We start from the raw sequence: 17,601 nt of genomic DNA on the forward strand, positions 1-17,601 counted from the left end.
CCGTTATTTTTCCTACTCCGCCATGGTGAATGGCGGAATTACCGCCCCATTCCAAGGTTGGCGGGGGCGGTAATTCCCCATTCACCATGGGCCCTTCCCCATTCCCATTTTTGCCCCATAGGGCTCAATGGGAATGGGGAAGGCGCTAATTATGGCACCGTAAATTACGGTGCTGTTATTAGCTCCTAGGTCCCTTTGCGGGTTGGTTTTTTAACGCCTGCAAAAAGCAGGCGTTAAGTACCAACCCGCAAAGGGAACTTGAAATAGGGCGGTAAGGGTTTAACGACACCGGTCTCGTTACCGGTGACCGTTAACCCTTACCGCCCTACTCGGAATGACCCCCTAAACTGATCAACGCCTCCTTTAAGACTAACCTAGTGCCCAATAACCTTAAACAGTCTTGGGTCCTACCTCTGCTAAAAAACAAACTCTCGACCCTTCCATCCCGACAAATTACAGACCCATCACTACCGTCCCATTCCTACTCAAAATTATCGACAGGGTAGCCTACCTGCAAATGCAGGACTACCTTGAAACTAATAACCTTCTAGGCTCACGACAATCCGGCTTCCGCCCCCTTCACGGCACTGAAACAGCCCTGATTGATCTTAAGACTCAAATTGACGAGTTGAAGGATAATGGAAAATCAGCTATGCTACTCCTCCTTGACCTTTCGGCAGCCTTTGACCTGGTAGATCATGCAGTTTTATGCAATCACCTCGGCTCCGCAGCCCATTTTTCAAGCTATGCCATAACCTGGGTCCAATCCTTCCTTGCTAACCGGACTATGAGAGTCTTCTCCCCCCTAGCAGCTGCTGATCCCATACAAGTCTCCTGCGTTGTCCCCCAGGGATCATGTCTGTCTCCTACTATGTACAAAATCTTTACCAAACCTTTGTTTGACAAGTTGGATAGACTCGGTGTCATCTACACTAACTATGCAGATGACACTCAGATCCAGATCCTCATCCCCCTTTCAGGTAACTTCTTGGAAGACTCAGCCTGGGTAAATAAGATATATCTCCTCATTCAGGCATGGATAGTATCCCATGGCCTCTGTCTGAATGACAACAAAATGGAGATACTGATCCTCGGCACAGAGACAGCGATTGAAAAACTTGACCCTAACTATGCCTCGTTTAGCATTGACTCAATGTCATCAAAGTGATGCCTGCAGTCATGGGTGTAATTTTAGGGGGGGACAGGGGTGTTTGTCCCCCCCCAACTTTCATGGCACACTATTTTGTCCCCATTCATTTGAATGGGGCACCTTTTCTTCAGAGGTCATGTCCCCCCCAACATTTTCAGCAAAGTTTCTCCACTGCCTGCAGTCAAAACCCTTGGGGTCTATCTGGACTCAGCACTCACTTTTAAGAAACAAAAAACTCCCTAGCTTCCTCCACAACCTAAACTTGTAAACTGATCCGAGCATGTAGACCATTCCTAACAGAGACTAGCTGTATTACCTTAGCTAATGCACTTATCATATCCAGATTGGACTATTGTAATGCCCTATATGCAGGATCTAACAAGTATATCCTTAAACTCCAAACACTCCAAAATAACGCTCTTAGAGTAGCCTTAAACATTCCTAACAGAGCCCATGTCTCTATCGCCAGAAGGAATATCCACTGGCAAAAAATTAAACACAGTTTCACCCTCAAAACTCTCTCGCTCACGTCCAAATGCCTCAACAATATAGCTCCTCCCTATCTAGCAAACAGAATCAACAAGAGAATCTCAAACCGCCCCACAAGAATGACTAACGCGTATACCTTGATGGTCCCTAGTTACAAAATGAGTACAGCTGGTGTGCTAGCTTTCCAGTCATAGCTGCCCAAACCTGGAACAAACTCCCCTTAGAACTTAGAAAGGACCAACCTTACCGAAGTTTCAGGCGCAAGGTTCTTAAATGGATACGATCTAATGACATGTAATGTGATCACCCTCTTTTACTAGAACCACACGTCCTGAGTGACACCTCCCGACTATGCCCATTGTTAACCTGTCCACCCATAGGGACCTCCGACTACCACTGCTAGTATCTAGGAACTTCACTGGATCCTACCGGGACTACAAAACTATGGTTGATTGTTACTTAGCTCTTTATGCTTCCGACACCTGGCATTAACTGTATAAGTATATTCAGACTGTAACATTGTTGAACTGTTCTACTGCCTATTTCTTAATGCTTCCGACACGTGGCATTAACTGTATAAGTATATTCAGATTGTAATGTTGTTGAACTGTCCTACTGCCTATTGTGTGTGTGACACTGTAACTAAGTTCTCAAGTATCCTTGTAATGTTTGCGCCCGGCTACCTGCGGGTTTGGTTTTGCGCTATATTAAACAAACAAACAAACAAACAAACAAACCTACGCAAATGAAGACAATAAGACAAATCTTAGAGTCAGGCCTCATATCACCATTGCCATCTAAAAGGGACATTGATAACAATTGTAAGCAGCAACATATACTTTCAGGCCGGTGTAAGGAAAGCATGGAATCAACAGTAAGAAAGACACAATTGACCACAGTTCAAGGGTGTTTATTAAAATTTCACAAGGATGAGATAAAAGCCTATCTAAACCTAAATCTACAGATGGAAGCAAGCTACGACCATCAAATAATAATTATAATGCAGTCTTAGTGGAGTCTTGTCAAATTTAAAAGGGCCTATACTAAAAAAACTATTACCAATCCTTAATACTAATTTACAAATAATGTGGGGAGAAGTTCATGAAAAAGAAAGAAGTGTTCACAAAATGGTAAGTCAGGATGCTTGGGCTGTTGGCCTCCCTTGCCCACGTTTTCAGCTTGGGGCAAGGCAGTTCACTTGAGCCAAGCACACACTCTGACTTCTGCAGCTCAAGGATACAGTTCTATTTTCACAGTTTCAGTACCTCTTGTGTCTCTTTGCTTCTTGCAAGTTTCTTGACTCAGGAGGCCTGATGTACACACAACAACACGTAAACATTATTTTCCCTGGATCCCCCTCAGCTGGGCTCAGATCCATTTCAAAACAATAGTTCAACATTCAATCACCCTCTTCTGGGCTCAGATCCCCTTGAAAACAATAGTTCAAAATATTCTTTCTTCGGTGACTCAAGGTTCACCCCGGACCCCCTCAGCCGGGCTCAGATCCTTTTTAACTCAAAAGTTCCACATTGGATCCTCTGCTTCTGGGCTCAGATCCCCTTGAAAACAATCTCTGAGAGTTCTTTCATGGGTGACTCACAGTTCACCCCGGACCCCCCCCCCTGGTCGCAGATCCCTTACTTTGGTCAATTCTTTTCCCTCAGCCTGGCTCGGACCAATTAAGATGTCATTCAAACTATCAAAGACATCCAAATGTGCAATTGGATTTTGCAAGATCCGTTGCATGGTCACTTCGATCTTAGTATTCCTATACTCATAACCAGCATCCGTTGGATACCTAACAGAGACCTTTGAATGAATGGCCACTTGGTGCCGGACCACTCTGTCCAAGGTATCCCTTCTCCCAAAGTTCAATCACAAAGTTCAATTACTTCTTTGTTTGCACTTATACTCGTGTCTCATCACCAATGCCTCACACACTGTTCTCTTTATACAAAGTTTGTCATTTGCAAACTTGGTTCAAAACACAACCTAGTTTGGTATTAGTCTCTCCAACTCACTGGCTGGGCTGTCTTTTCTGATGCTGCTTTGTTGTAGGGGCCAAGGACAGTACCACTATTGCAATCACCCTCCCCCCACATTGGTTATCAATGTGGGTGAGCCCCGGGTACTCCCAACACGTTGTGCAGGTTTGATCAGCCTTAGTTCCTGGTGTTAGGTTTCTTACTTTCCAAGGCTCATGAAAGTAACAGTCTTTAGAGGTCATGGGTGCTTCCCTCCTTGTGACTTTCTATGGTCTTGCTATCTTTCTCCTTGTATTAAACTGCCATCTTGGAACTGCAGTTTCCTCGTGTGATTTGCCTCACTCAGAGTGTGCTTTTGTGCTCCGCCTTTTATCCGTGTGGGGAAGTGTGATGGAAGTCAGGTGTGTGTAATTGCCTGACCTTGCCTGTCCATGGTGTTGGGATATGTCAGGTATACGGCTCTGGTGTTAGTTCGTTGTCGCTCACAGTGAGCTCTCCATGAGAAAGGGTTTGTGTCGGGAAAGGGCGGCTGAGTTCCTAAATATCCTACCTGGTTGGATGGGGAAAGGGTGATATTGGAATTCCAATTATGGAACTCACTGCCTCACCCATTACGTGAGGAACAGCCCTTCCTAGGATTCAGACACAACTACATCAACCACCTGAAGTCAGCCAATGACTAGCCCAATAACTACTTATAATACAGACCATCCTATTTGCTGTCCATGTGTACATCTCTCTCTCCCCTCTTAATACTTCTATATATGCTGCCCCTGTGTAATCTATTTATAATTTGCCGGCATGTAAATTGTAACTGACTGTATGTATATATATGCCCTGTACATATTTTTCTCTGTACGTAATTTGTAACATTGTAACTTAAGCCTTGCACATCCTGTACTGTTGCGTCCAGCTACCCTCGGGTTTGGTGTGCTTTATAAGTGAATAAAACAAACAAAATTGGGAAGGGGATACTGCGTCTCACCCTCTGGTGTCCCACTTCCACTCCCTGAGGACCCCTCATGCAGGTGATCCTCCCACACTGGTCCAACCCCAGGAACGGATCCAAAAGCGATGGCTGTGTCCTGGACACCTGGATGACTGAACCCCAGGGACTAGCTGGTGAGACACATTCAGGTTTCTCAAACAGTGCTTGCAATCAAGGAACTGGTGTGACAAGACAAATGTATATTCACACTTATGTGTACCCCAAAGGAAATGACGGACCCCCATCGGTGGGGTTTGTACGTATGAGCTTTAACGAACTACCATGCAACAAAGTACTCTGTACAGAAAGTAATGAAAGTGGCAAATGGCATTTCACATCCCAGTGCTGAATGTATCCATGCCTCCAATACCCTCAAGGCTCCCAGAGTCCAGGACAGCAAGCACCTTCAATTCGGTAGATGAGTAATTTGGGTCATATGGAAAACCACCACCAGTGCCCTTACTGTGCTTCTTGCTCTCCAGCTATTTCTCTCGAACCCTGCACCAAACATCATACAAGCTTTTCTTCATTTCTTCCACTGTGGGCAAGGTGTTCTATACCTCATTCACTTTCACAGCAATGGCGTGCCACAGGTTGTTTTTATCAGACATATGTGTTCGGTGGGCCATGGCACCAAATAACACTGCTTCATGTGCTATCACCTCTTCCACAAGGATACCCAGGGACACTTCACTGAACTTCGCTTTTTTTGTTTACAGCTTCCACTTTGCCCATCCAAATCGTTTGCATCCGTCATGTTACACTACTGTCTCACCCCTTGTAATGTTTGGGCACCTTCCTTTCTTTCCCCCATACTCCTTGCAAATTTCACAGGCAGCACTGTGCTCTAATCCCTCAAACCTTAATTGTACAGTGCACACTCCTGTGCACTGCTGTCTTTATCCTGCTTGCACAAAAAAATTGCTTGGAAATTGTCACTATTACAAACCTTTCCAACCCATTATATTCCTACAGTTTGCCCGTAGAGTGCAGCCTTCAGAACTGCCTCTACCTCTTGCTGCGCTGTGGTGCGCACTTGTGTTGTTAGGATCCAGGCACTTTTGTAAAATGATGAATCGCTCATTTCTTTCTGGAAAGTGCTGCCGAAACTCTGCAATCTGCTCGTTCTCGAAAGAAACAGCCAGATTACAGCCAGGGCATTGTCGTGCTCTGGGATGACGCACAGGCCCACTTGAGAATACTTGTGGTGCTTGGGCATCAAGAAATGGTGCAGTGAGCCATGCTATTTAGCATGCTCACTGCGCCAACGTAAGAATCGGGCTCCAGCTGGATTAATATATGTTCATACATGGATGTTCTATCCTATGTGGGCAAATACGATTAGAGGCTATTTCCAACTTGTATGTTTTATAAATGACCTCTACATCTGGAATTCAAATCTAACGGTGACTCCTATAATAGAGATCCATCTTTGGATCCAAAATAATTCTTGCAAATATCGTCCTGTATATAATGTATCCCTTTCTGGAAACCTTTGAGAAAGAGTAATACATGTAGCATTCCAGAAGTTTGTACAGTACAAGACAAAACTGAGTGTTGATCGTGCAGGATTTTTAATTATTTCATGATAGTGAATCAGCAGTTAATGTCCTTGGTCTAGAAATATATGGTGGCAGCATTAGCAAGTGGATTGTGATCGATTTGCAAGCTGGCATTGCTCCATTGACCAAGCAATGACCACAGCAATTTAGCCAATTGGGTAATGAAGATCGACCTAGTATAGAAGAGTTGTCCTCCAATCAGTGTGAGTGCTATATTCATAGAACAAATAATGCACACTAGGAGAGTTCCCCGATATCTCGCTGTACTGTACCCAGATCTCTCTGCTCTTTAGCAGCAATACTGAGCTTCATTTACTACTCCATGGGACACCCTCTAAGTCCTCAGTACATGACATTGTAAGTCTTCCATTTTGAGTTCTTAAACATTAATGCAAAGGGTTACTCACTATTTTGGTATGTCTATGGGGATTGATACCCCAATATCAAAAAAGTAAATAGTGATCCTCAATGAAACGATCAACTGGCACACGAAAATAGAATCTCTTGATTTGATTAACCTTTTTAATACATTCAAATCGATCAGAGCTTTTATGCTTTTGGGATGTGTATATATCATATAATATTCTTTAAATATGTCCCCCAGTTGTGTTCTGCTTGGCCCAATGACCCCTCTGGGCAAACGTTAAATTAAGTACCCGTCAGAGTGTAATCTTTGACCTGTGGCAGTATACCAGTTATTTATAAAGTTCTGGCCAAAGCCAGAAAAAAGGGTCATGAAGAAAAGTTTGAAGACGTTACTTCTTCTTGACAATTTGCCCAAACACTTTATAATATAAGATCACAAGGTGCAATTGAAAATGATCAGTGGGCCACCTGGTCTCTAGTAGAGAAGCCTGTTCTATGGTAAATTGATGGAAATCTCTTGCAGATAATTAACATATGTACAGTTTATGCCTGCAAGTCATACAACAGAAATCTTCATTTTTAATATTCATATATTCCATTATACAGCAATAATAGTTTATTAGATCGAATCTCAACCTGCATGACCAACAGATGTAAACATCAAGTTCCTCTGTTTCACTGATGAGAACACGTAATGTAAAGATAGTGTAAAGATAATAAAGCTGGTACAATTGTTGCTAGCTCCTTTTGAGTGTCTTTATACAAGTGGTGTGTTCTCCGTCTTCACCGGCTTATGTGCTCTAAACCAAGCTAATAGGGCTGGAAACTACAGTTCTTATCTACCTTTGCACATATATTCCTAGACCAGGCACAACAGCGTCGGTGCACCTGGACCAAGCCAGTGTTCGCTGGTCAACGTCCGACATCAACGCCATCGGACCCCTCTTATGTTTTGAATTCCAGGAAATCCTGCTCTGTCTTTCGTGACCTGTCATTTTAAACAGGTCTCTCATCTGTAAAGTATCCTTCATTTTGAATGAGTCGCAGAAGCACATCGCTTTCTTAATCACCACCTAACTAAGATCTTTGAAACTGACAGTGCCCATAGAACAGTCAGCAGGTAACTCCACTTGATTTGCCTGCAGCTTATTTCCTGCAAACACCAGAGCCTACACAGAGGATCTGAATCTGCTTCTTGCAGCGCAAAAAGCAAAATGTCTGGCAATTGTTAACAACTATTTACAGGCACGATCTTGTGAAGTATCAGATCCATCCCCGGTTCCCAGCTCCACTCGCAATTCCTACAGCCCTTCCCCTGCCCGAGACAACCTGGGTTTCCGCCTGAACCAGCAGAGGAGAGCCCAGCGTGCCCAAGGGCATCAACCAGGGCCAGAAAGCAACACAAAAGTGATCCTGGAGAGGGCTTTGTCACATTTGATGGGAGATCACCTGGAACACTTGAAATTCTGTACCTATTTACTAGAAGAGTTCTGCTGGCCTGGAATGGACACTGACATTAAATCTATAATACAAATGTGTATGACTTGCCAGAAAACTATCACTCCTATAATATCTGCATGTTCCTCCAATTAACTAAAATCCCCAGAAGCAGAGGCTGTCCTAACATTTTTTTGTGGATCAGTTCTACAAAGTACGAGTCCTTGGGAAAACCCTAACTTTCCCAACCAGGTAGATCTTCATCTGGGAATAGTCTTTCAGGCTCTGAAATCACAGGCTATACTCCACATTCGAATGACCGTAGAGGGAAAGGATTTCCAGTTTTTTCATCCTCTCGACTGTCGAGTGCTGGAGAGGGACAAAATAATAATTTCTTTGGGTTTACAGCTTAATTTTCCCTATAACATGGGCATTTACATACTACCATCTCGAGGAAAAGGATTTAGAATACAGCCTATACACTCATGGGGAGAAGAATTGAAGTGTGTTGAATTTTTCTGATGACCCCATTGCAATCAAAAAAAGGCCAGTTGGTAGGAATTCTTGGTATTCAATCTTATGGGAACCTTTTTCCTATCCAGCTTTGAGAAAAAGTTAACGGGAAACAATCTCTGGCAAGGAGACGAGTTGAAGTCTTATCATTGATCCTTTAGGAATAGAAAGACAATGCTCCTGTGAGGAAGACATATTACCAGAATAAGTTACTTTCCCAGAAAGTTAGTTTGGTAATCTATAAAACCAGGTAGAAAGAGGGAAATAACTCAATTTTAGTACGTACGTCTGAGGAGCTCCCAGAGAGCCCCAATAAATCATAATTTAATGTTCCCTCTTTCTCGCCCAAGTTACTTGACCGATAAATACAACCATAGAACAAGGCACCAGAAGACCCAAACCTCTATGGCAACAGAGGATGGGGGTTACCCTTCAGTGTTAAACCCTGTTCTCGATCAATGTCAGAAGTCTTGTAAAGGGTATGAGCATGTTGCAAGGTACTGTCTATTGAACATAGTTGACCAACTGTCTACCATCCAGGGAATCCGACCAAACTCAAAAAAATAAGGACGAAAGTTTAGAACCAACATATAAAAGTTGGTTATTTATGTAAGTTCGGGATGGGATGTTAAAAGAGAAAAAGCACTTTAAAAAATCTGAAAGAAAGTGAAGAACTCTGGGGATCAGAGTAAACCTTCTGCCTTTTTATATACTGGAGGGAAAACCCCATATAAAATTCCTGTTACCTAAGAAGGAAAACATTTTTGGGAGAATTGGATACCAGAAGTCAGGAAAATGCCATAAAAACAGGTTTACTTTCTGAGAGGTGGAAAGAAGTTAAAAAGGAGAAGGTAACCTGTGTACATGGCCATAAATATACCTGTTAATTTGTATTTTGTATTTATTAAATTTTTGTATAGCACTTTACGGCAAAGCGCTTTACAAGAGGACAATAGTAAATACAATAAGCATTGAAAACCTGTGAATCAAGTAAAAGAAAGCAATACGTGCAACAATTTAAAACAGATTACTTGAACGCTGTGCTTTAACAAGAGTGTTGTAAGGCTATAGTAAGAGAAAGAACAAGAAGGAGTAAGGATGGGTGGTAGGGCTGAGATGAGAGAGGTAGCAGAAGATGTCAGGGTGGGGAATGGAGGAGATAGGATTTTAGAGAGGTGCAGAAAGAAGGATAGGAGGAGATAGAATGGATAGGGAGAGGGCGACGGTTCCAGTGAAAAGGGGCAAGTAGTTGGAAAGAACGAAAGCGGGATGGGGCACAGGGTGAAGGAGGAGAAGTGAGTGGGAAGTGTTCAGCAGAGCGGAGAGGGCGAGAAGGGGTATAGAAAGAAAGGAGGGAGGAAAAGTAGGGTGGAGCAAGACCATAGAGGGATTTGAAGACGAGACAGAGGAAACTGTTAACACAAATCATTGACGTTTTGGGAAGAAAGTAGACCTGACTGTAGCAGTTATTTCTATCTTGGCATCCCAGTTAGTCCTTGGAAGGAATGTACCTCAATTCTATCAATAGGTTTCACGGGTTGCCTAAATGCATTTTAGGATGCTTATAGTTGGATTCCTTTGTCTAATAAAACCAGAACCCCCCAGATTTGAAAGAAGAGTTAGTGCAGACAAAAGTGTTAGTTCCTTGGAAGTAAATCTTATATCCCAACAAAGAGGATTTAACCTAAGGGAAATGCAGGGCTTCCTGGACTGTCAATCTTGTAGCTCCACAGTGGGAACCCCAGAAGCCCAGAGAGCAAGATGAGGTAGACTTTCTCTCCCGGTTTCCATGTGAAACACCCCGGTCCAACCCGCATTTTGGAAGGGTATGTGAGAAACCTCAGTGCATTCTCACTCTTAAACCCCTTCGATCCTCTGTTCAGGTGGCCAGGGAAAGGCCATCGCTCTTGGATCCTGACCCTGGGGACAGAAAAGCGAGGGAGAATCACCTGGGTGGAGGGCCTTAGGAGACTAGGAGTGGGGAGACCTTGTGCAAGATATGGTATCCCCTTCTTCCTACTGACAACCAACCCAACCCTTGCCTAACCTTAATATGTTATTGTAAGTCAGCTCTCCTTGTTTCCCACATGTAATCCTGATAGTACAGAGACCAAGAAGAGACAACTAAGAGCAATGAAGACTAAAGTCTTTTACCATGCTGGTACTTGGATGAGGAAGATGCATTTTAAGAACAGTGAAGGTCATCCATATCCCTTTAATAGTGGTCAGGCAAGGCTGATTGGACATCCACACCTGCAGCCTTTCAAGGGGCTTCAGGTATATAAAAAGAGAACAGCCCACCAGAAAAGGGAGCAACAGGAGAAGCAGCAGGACGACCGGTGCAAGCAGCAGGGAACTTTAATTGGAAACCATGCCAAAATGCTGAGGTTTCAATGGAGAATCATCTATGGAAGCGTGGCACAGGAGCTGGGGATCTGTGGAACATACAAAACATTGTGAAGGGAGCATGTGGAGAGGTTGTGCCTTTTCCCTGTTTTCAAGATACTCTGTCCCCAGTGTCAGGAGGTCACCACAGGAGTGCCTGAGGGGCAGGAGTTGGACCCCTGACGTGAGGAGCAGAAGGTCATATGAACCACACTGCTGGGAAGCCTGCAAATGCAACCAGTGAGTTTCTAGCACTTGAGAAATCCGGTGCGCAAGAGTTTGAATGTGTCTGTTCGAGGAACATGTTTTTGAAGCTCTCTGTTTCAATCCATTGTCGAATATTGAAATACTAGGAATACTTTGTATCAGAGTGGTCACGTGCTGGAGGAAACACGTTCTCGAAAGCCTCTGAATGCTGGGCATTTCATTTCTAGTGAATTATAGAGATGTTACACAGCAGGTTGAATGGAAAGTGTCTTCTGAGCGCAACCCGTGTCAATTGAATTACAAACTGTATGAAAACCTTAACAAGTGCAAACCAATATCTATTAAATGACAACCCGTGTCTATTGAATACCGAACTGAATAATAACCTCAACAAGTATAGCCAATGTCTATTGAATGCCAAACTGAGATTTCTTTTTACAAAAGAATCAAACTCTTACATATTCAGTTCAGAAGTAAAATGTAACTTTAAATTTAATTAATACCTGGCGGTGACATTCCATGGGATACACTTAACGTGGATTGGCTCGTTCCCAATCCATACCACAGTGTAAACCTGTGGACGCACTTATGTGCATTGCGCGCCGGGTACACTCTCTTTTTTTTTCTTTTTTTCTGGCTACAATGGACAGAGAGAAGGGACCAAACATAGTCAATTCTCCCTTTTCCAAGGCAGACTGTTTCCTCCCATTCATTAGTAGGTAGCAAAAATGGTGCCCTGTTGCTCCGTACTAATGAAGCAGTACACACGTTCTAGTGTTCCTAGAACTAACACGTACTGCAGCGACACCTTTTCAAATGGCAAAGAAAATGCTGCTTGAAAAAGTTTCATCAACACTTTAGTATTCCAGGGCTGCGGACTCTGGCAAACTAATGGCTACGCTCGTGCCTGTAACTATGGGCCCCGGGGGCATTACCTTGGGCGTTATTGGCCCACCGTCTCAGGGCTTATTGCCATAGTAAAACAATTAGATGCTGAATTCTAAATGGATCTTTAAATCCAAGTGAAACCAGTGTATGCTGTATTCTCAAATAAATGACATGAAAACTGCATATAATAGAAAATTATATTGAAAGCAGAATTAATTAAAACTTTGAAGTTTATTCCAACACAACTACAATTTGTATATGAAATATGACCATGAAAAGAAGTCACAGGAGTGACAAAGAACTTTAAAAAGACAAAGGATATTTGTGTGCTGCTGAGATTAGGTCTTGGGGAAGGGAAACCTGAACTTGAACCATTTATTGACTTGAGACTGAAGTCCCAATGTTCTTTTGTGCTTGGAACTGTGTTACTTGGAACTTGGGGAAGGCAACCACGAGTACTGGTTACAGCTGTATCATCCTGATCTCAAGAGAGGTAATTTTGAGACTTTTTGCTGAAACTGTTTTTTACTTGGGTAAGGTCGCTGAAAGGAAACTGTGAGCTGAAAGAGGCTCAGAACGTTATGTTGGACATGTTTCATTTGGTTGCTGACATCCCTACACATTGCATAGATAAATTGTGAGGGCAAGTATAGGTTTTGGACACAGACATATTATTCAGTTGAACTCTTTGACTCAGACTTTCCTCTAGGTAGAGATAACGCACCTTAGCATAAGGAAAGTTACGCGTTTTCCATTGTGACATTTAAGTTAATAAAAGTGTTTTGTTTTTAATTTTTTATCTATTGTCTGTGTCTTGCTTCCTGATGCCTTCCCACCACACAGACCTTCTCTTCCTTCAAATGCTTCGTCTGCAGGCTTGGTGTCTCTCCTATCATCACGCTGACTGTTGCCACAATCTACAGGACTACTGGGCCCGTCAGCCTCTTCCTTTCAGAGTCATCTGGCATTGCCTCTTCTCCTCTGCCCTCCACTTCCAAGCTTTTTTTCCTCTGAGACTTCAAGATTCACCTTGACTCTCTTGATGTGATATCTGGTCTCTTCCACAGCCTCCATGTGTCTCTTTCCCTCACCCTTCTTCCCTCTGGTCCGACGCTCTCCGCCAGACACACATTGGATGCCCCCATCTCTGTAGACATCCCCATATACAACCCTCTCACTGCATCCCTGTCCTGGTCTGACCATGCCCTCCTGTCCTCTCACCTGGATCTTTTGGGTCCCCCTACTAAACCACTGCCCACACAGCCAGTCTCCTACTCCATCATTTGACCAATGAAGCCAGTGTCTGTATCTGATTTTGTGGCCACTTTCATTCCCCTTCCCTCTCCATTTTCTGACTCTGAAAGTGGCACAGCCCTTGCTAGCCTTCACCTCTCCATCTCCAACACTCTGGACATCCTTGCCCCGGTCCTCAGGATCCGAATGAAATGTGCCTCAAAGCGCAAAACCTGATGAGATTCTGACCTAGCCTCTCTGAACCGCAAGTGCAGAGTTGCTGAGTGGAAGTGGCAGGCCTTGTGCACATCCTCTGACATACAGGCCTGCTGCCTGCTACAAAGACATTACAGACTCTTCATCCACTCTAAGAAGAAGTCCTATATCCAATCCTATATAGAAAGAAACACCATGGACCAGAGAGTGAGGAATGACCCTTCACACTTAGTTTACCATTTAAGTTATATTGATAAACATTTCCCTCAAACCAAATTCAAATATTTATTTAATACAGTTCATAAAAAGTAAATCAATGTTCAAGCATCGATTCACTTTAGACAGTCAATACATAATATTTTTTAACAACATCATTGCGGCTCACACACACAATTATCTACCATTCATTCATACATTCTCACTCTACAAACATTTCCCACTCTTCATAAAACATGTGACCCTATATATTGGCCACCAATTGTCACTTTCTAATATTTCACAATGTCTGGTTCCCTATTTCCATTGTCAGGTGATACAATCTGTATATCAATATTGCCACATATTTTATTGTCTACACGTGTTTCGGTTGTCGTGAAGGACTCCAAAACTAGTGTCCATAAATAATGTACTCCAGAAATGGGAACAAATCTCGAATTCGCCTCTGGTCTTCGACCTCAAATATCAGGTCTCACTTTCCTTCAGGTCGCACCCTACCCTTTGTAACAGGAAATATCCTTCCTTTTTCCCCTCACACTCTCTCAGGCATCCCTTTGACTCCCTCTTCCCTTCTCTGTTGCTCTCCTCTTTCTCGTCCATTCCTCTGGCCCTCTCTATGAAAGCCTCCTCCAAACAGATGCTCCTGTGCTCCACCAGAACTATTAAGGACAGCATTGCTTCCCTTGTTCCAGCCATGGCTAATTTCTGCAATCACTCCTTTACCACCGGCTCCTTTCTGCTACCTCTCAAGCTCTCCCTTGTTCACTCTCTCCTCGAAAAGCCTTCTCTTCTAGCAACCCTTCCTGCCGGGCTAACTAGTGCCCTATCTCTATTAACCCTTTCCTAGGCAAACTCTTGGAGAAGTTGGTACTCTCCTATCAGATCCATCACACTGAATGTGTTGGTTGTCTCCATTAATACCAGTCTGACTTCCTTCCACTCTGATTGACCTTCCCAGGTTCAACTGGGTCCTTTTCTCTCCCTATCGGACTCTCCATCTGCAGCATCCCTCAGGACTCTATCCTCTTGCGTGGTTCTTCAGCATCTACTTTGCCCCTCTAGCTCATTTGATCGCCTTCTTCTTTCCTTACTTTCAATGTTATGCAGACAACATGCAGCTCTCCTTGAAGCTTCCCTGCACTTCCTCTACTTCTACCTTTCTCATTCCGGACTGTCTGACCACTATTCAGGCATTGTGACCTGCTAATGATCTCTCCCTTAATGCCAGCAAGACTGAGATCCTTCTCATTGGTACCCCTTCTCCCTGCTTTCCTCCTACTCTCTGGCCACCCTCCCTGGGCTCCCTCCCCTTACCATCTTGTGAGGCAAAAACCCTTGGTGTCATCTTGACTCCTCTCTCTTCTTCTCTCCTCACATTGCAGACCTTGCTAAGAAAGCCTAGTTTCAGCTTCACCTCCTCAGAGGCATTCTCCCTTTCCTCACCTTCCCCCAGAAACTCATGTTCTTCCTAGCTCTGGTCCTCTCTAGGCTGACTACTACCACAGCCTATTCCTTAAACTACCTAAATCCTTCCGTTTTCCTCTTCAACTAATCCAGAATAGGACTGCAAGGTCCATCCTTGGTCTCAAGCCCAGGGACTGCATCTCTCTAGCCCTCACATCTCTCCACTGGCTCCCGGTAAATGTGAGGATCAAGTTGAAGACCCTCTGTATCATCCATAAGGCATTCTGGCACTGGGTCCCCGCTACCTCCAACTCTCTCTCCCTAAATACCTCCCTTTGAGAGCCCTTCGGTCTCCTAGCTTCAATTCTCTGCAGATCAGACGCTTTACCAAGCAGAGAGTGGGAGGTAGATCTCTCTCTTCCGCAGGAGCCTCCCTCTGGAATGGCCTCCCTGCCCCTCTCAGGCTTTAGCCAGATCTCCTTAAGTTCCGGAAGCTTCTCAATACCCTCCTTTTCCCTTCTTCCTACTCTCTCACCCACCTCTTCTCATGTCCCCCTTGGCTACATGTTGAGTGGCTGCCTGGTGCCTTTTGAGTCTTACAAGGAACTAGGCCCTCCTCACCTAGTCTATCCAAGCACTTGTTCTCCCCTAACGACCCCACCTTAACCGTCATTTGCCCTACCAGGCACTCTCCCCCCATGCATTAGCCTGGCAGGGCCTGCACCTAGTGGTCCAAGTGGGCGGGGCGGTTGGGAGCAGCACTCCTCTACTTTTTTTATTAGGTTTTACTGTTCCTATTCCTTTATTTTAAAAAGAAACCGTTCCAGAATGGTTTTGTTTAAAAATAAAAGTGTAGGAAGAAGTTGAACCTTGAACTTCAGTACACTGCACTGAACATTCCCTTAAACAGAAGCTGTATTTGATATGAGGTTTGCATTGGGCATGGCAGTGGTGTTTGTGGGAAGTGGGGGCAGGCCAGCAGGGAACATAGTTCCACTACTTCTTTCTGTACACTTCACCCACTGCCTGCACCCCTTCTGAGCCTGATTCAGCCTTGCCCTCACACTTCTTTTAACTGCACTTGCATGATCCGAATGGCTCAAGGTCTAGTAAGACAGTTTTTTGTTATTCTTCATCCCTGCCCCCGCCCCCAATTTGTTTTGTCTTGTGGCACCTTGAAACACCATTTGTTGTATAGGTGCAGCATAAATACCCAATACATAAATACAAATCATGCCCCACCATGTCACAAACACACTCTTCTGGTATGATAATCAGGTTCTTATTTTGCCATCTGCACTCTTTTAAATCAGCTTGGTTCACAATAGAAAAATAAACCTGCTTTATATTGGTTTGGTATTCAAAATATGTCTTTCATTTCAGTTTTACTATGTTTATCACCTTTATGTGGGTAAGGCCCCTGGACTTGACCAGCGGGTGGATAAGGAGCATTCTGGGGTCACAATCTAACTGTGAACGCACCAGATCTGGTGTGCACTTCTCTTCACCTCGCTGCATCCCGGTCCTCTGCTTCACTTTCTCCACGCGTTGCAGAAATCTTTCCTTCACGGCCTTCTGCGGCTCGCATCTGTCACCAGCAGTGCCCTCCCGCCTCCCAAAAATCTCTGATGCTCGCCTGCCACCAGTGCTTGTCATAAAATGGGGGAAACTACTAAAAGGTGTGTTTTCCGCTGCGTGACCTCTGCAGCTGCGATTCTCAGAGGGAGAATCGGCACTCCCAATAATTCCCGCTGCTCAAGTTCTGCAATTACGGTCTTGAGCATAAACAACTGACTGGTATCCAATTCACACACCACTGTGGTCCCCCGCTTCTGTGCTCACAGTTTACCTCTGCTTCTGCTGCCACGTGGAGGTAGAACAACTTCTCCACCTTCTACTAATGCTCCTAATAATGGCCTGCACCTAAGGGGGATTTGTGTTCCTCCGAGTCCTCTTCAGGTGTGGGTCATTATTCCTAATAAACTGCAATTTACAGTCTTGTGCCTCTGCAGTCCTCTCCTGCATCCCAGTACTTTGGGAATTGTGGGTTTTGAAGTCAACAATATCAACATAGGTTTTCTTAGTGAAATTATCATCACTATATTTATTACTCTTTGTATTTCCCCAAAGTATTATAATGATTCAATAAAGTATTTGGTTTTTACAGAACAATAGGGTTTCTCAAGATTTAAATTGGTAACATTTTGAAAGACCAAAGAAATATCTAGGCTGAGTACCACGAATGAAATACACCAATCACGGGCTGAAAAGATACAAGTATCTTTTATTACTGTACAGTTTACAAAGCAAAACAGATAGCTATCTGGCTCCCAATACCTCACAGTGTGTACCAGCCATTGAGGAAAGAGAGTGCTGGACATCTAAACACAGGCATATTTATACAATATTGTCCAGCCTCTCTCCACGTTAATAATTTGTGGGCTAGATTTTCTGCCTAGTTCACATGACAGGTGTTACAATATTATACAAGGATTAAGAAGATTTACATGTCCGTAGAATTACAATGGTGCTGTAGGTTCTCGGATTCACGGTAAGCCATAT

Source organism: Ambystoma mexicanum, chromosome 7q (genome assembly GCF_040938575.1).
Source record: "Ambystoma mexicanum isolate Mex_15411 chromosome 7q, UKY_AmexF1_1, whole genome shotgun sequence".
Classification (NCBI taxonomy): Eukaryota; Metazoa; Chordata; class Amphibia; order Caudata; family Ambystomatidae; genus Ambystoma; species Ambystoma mexicanum.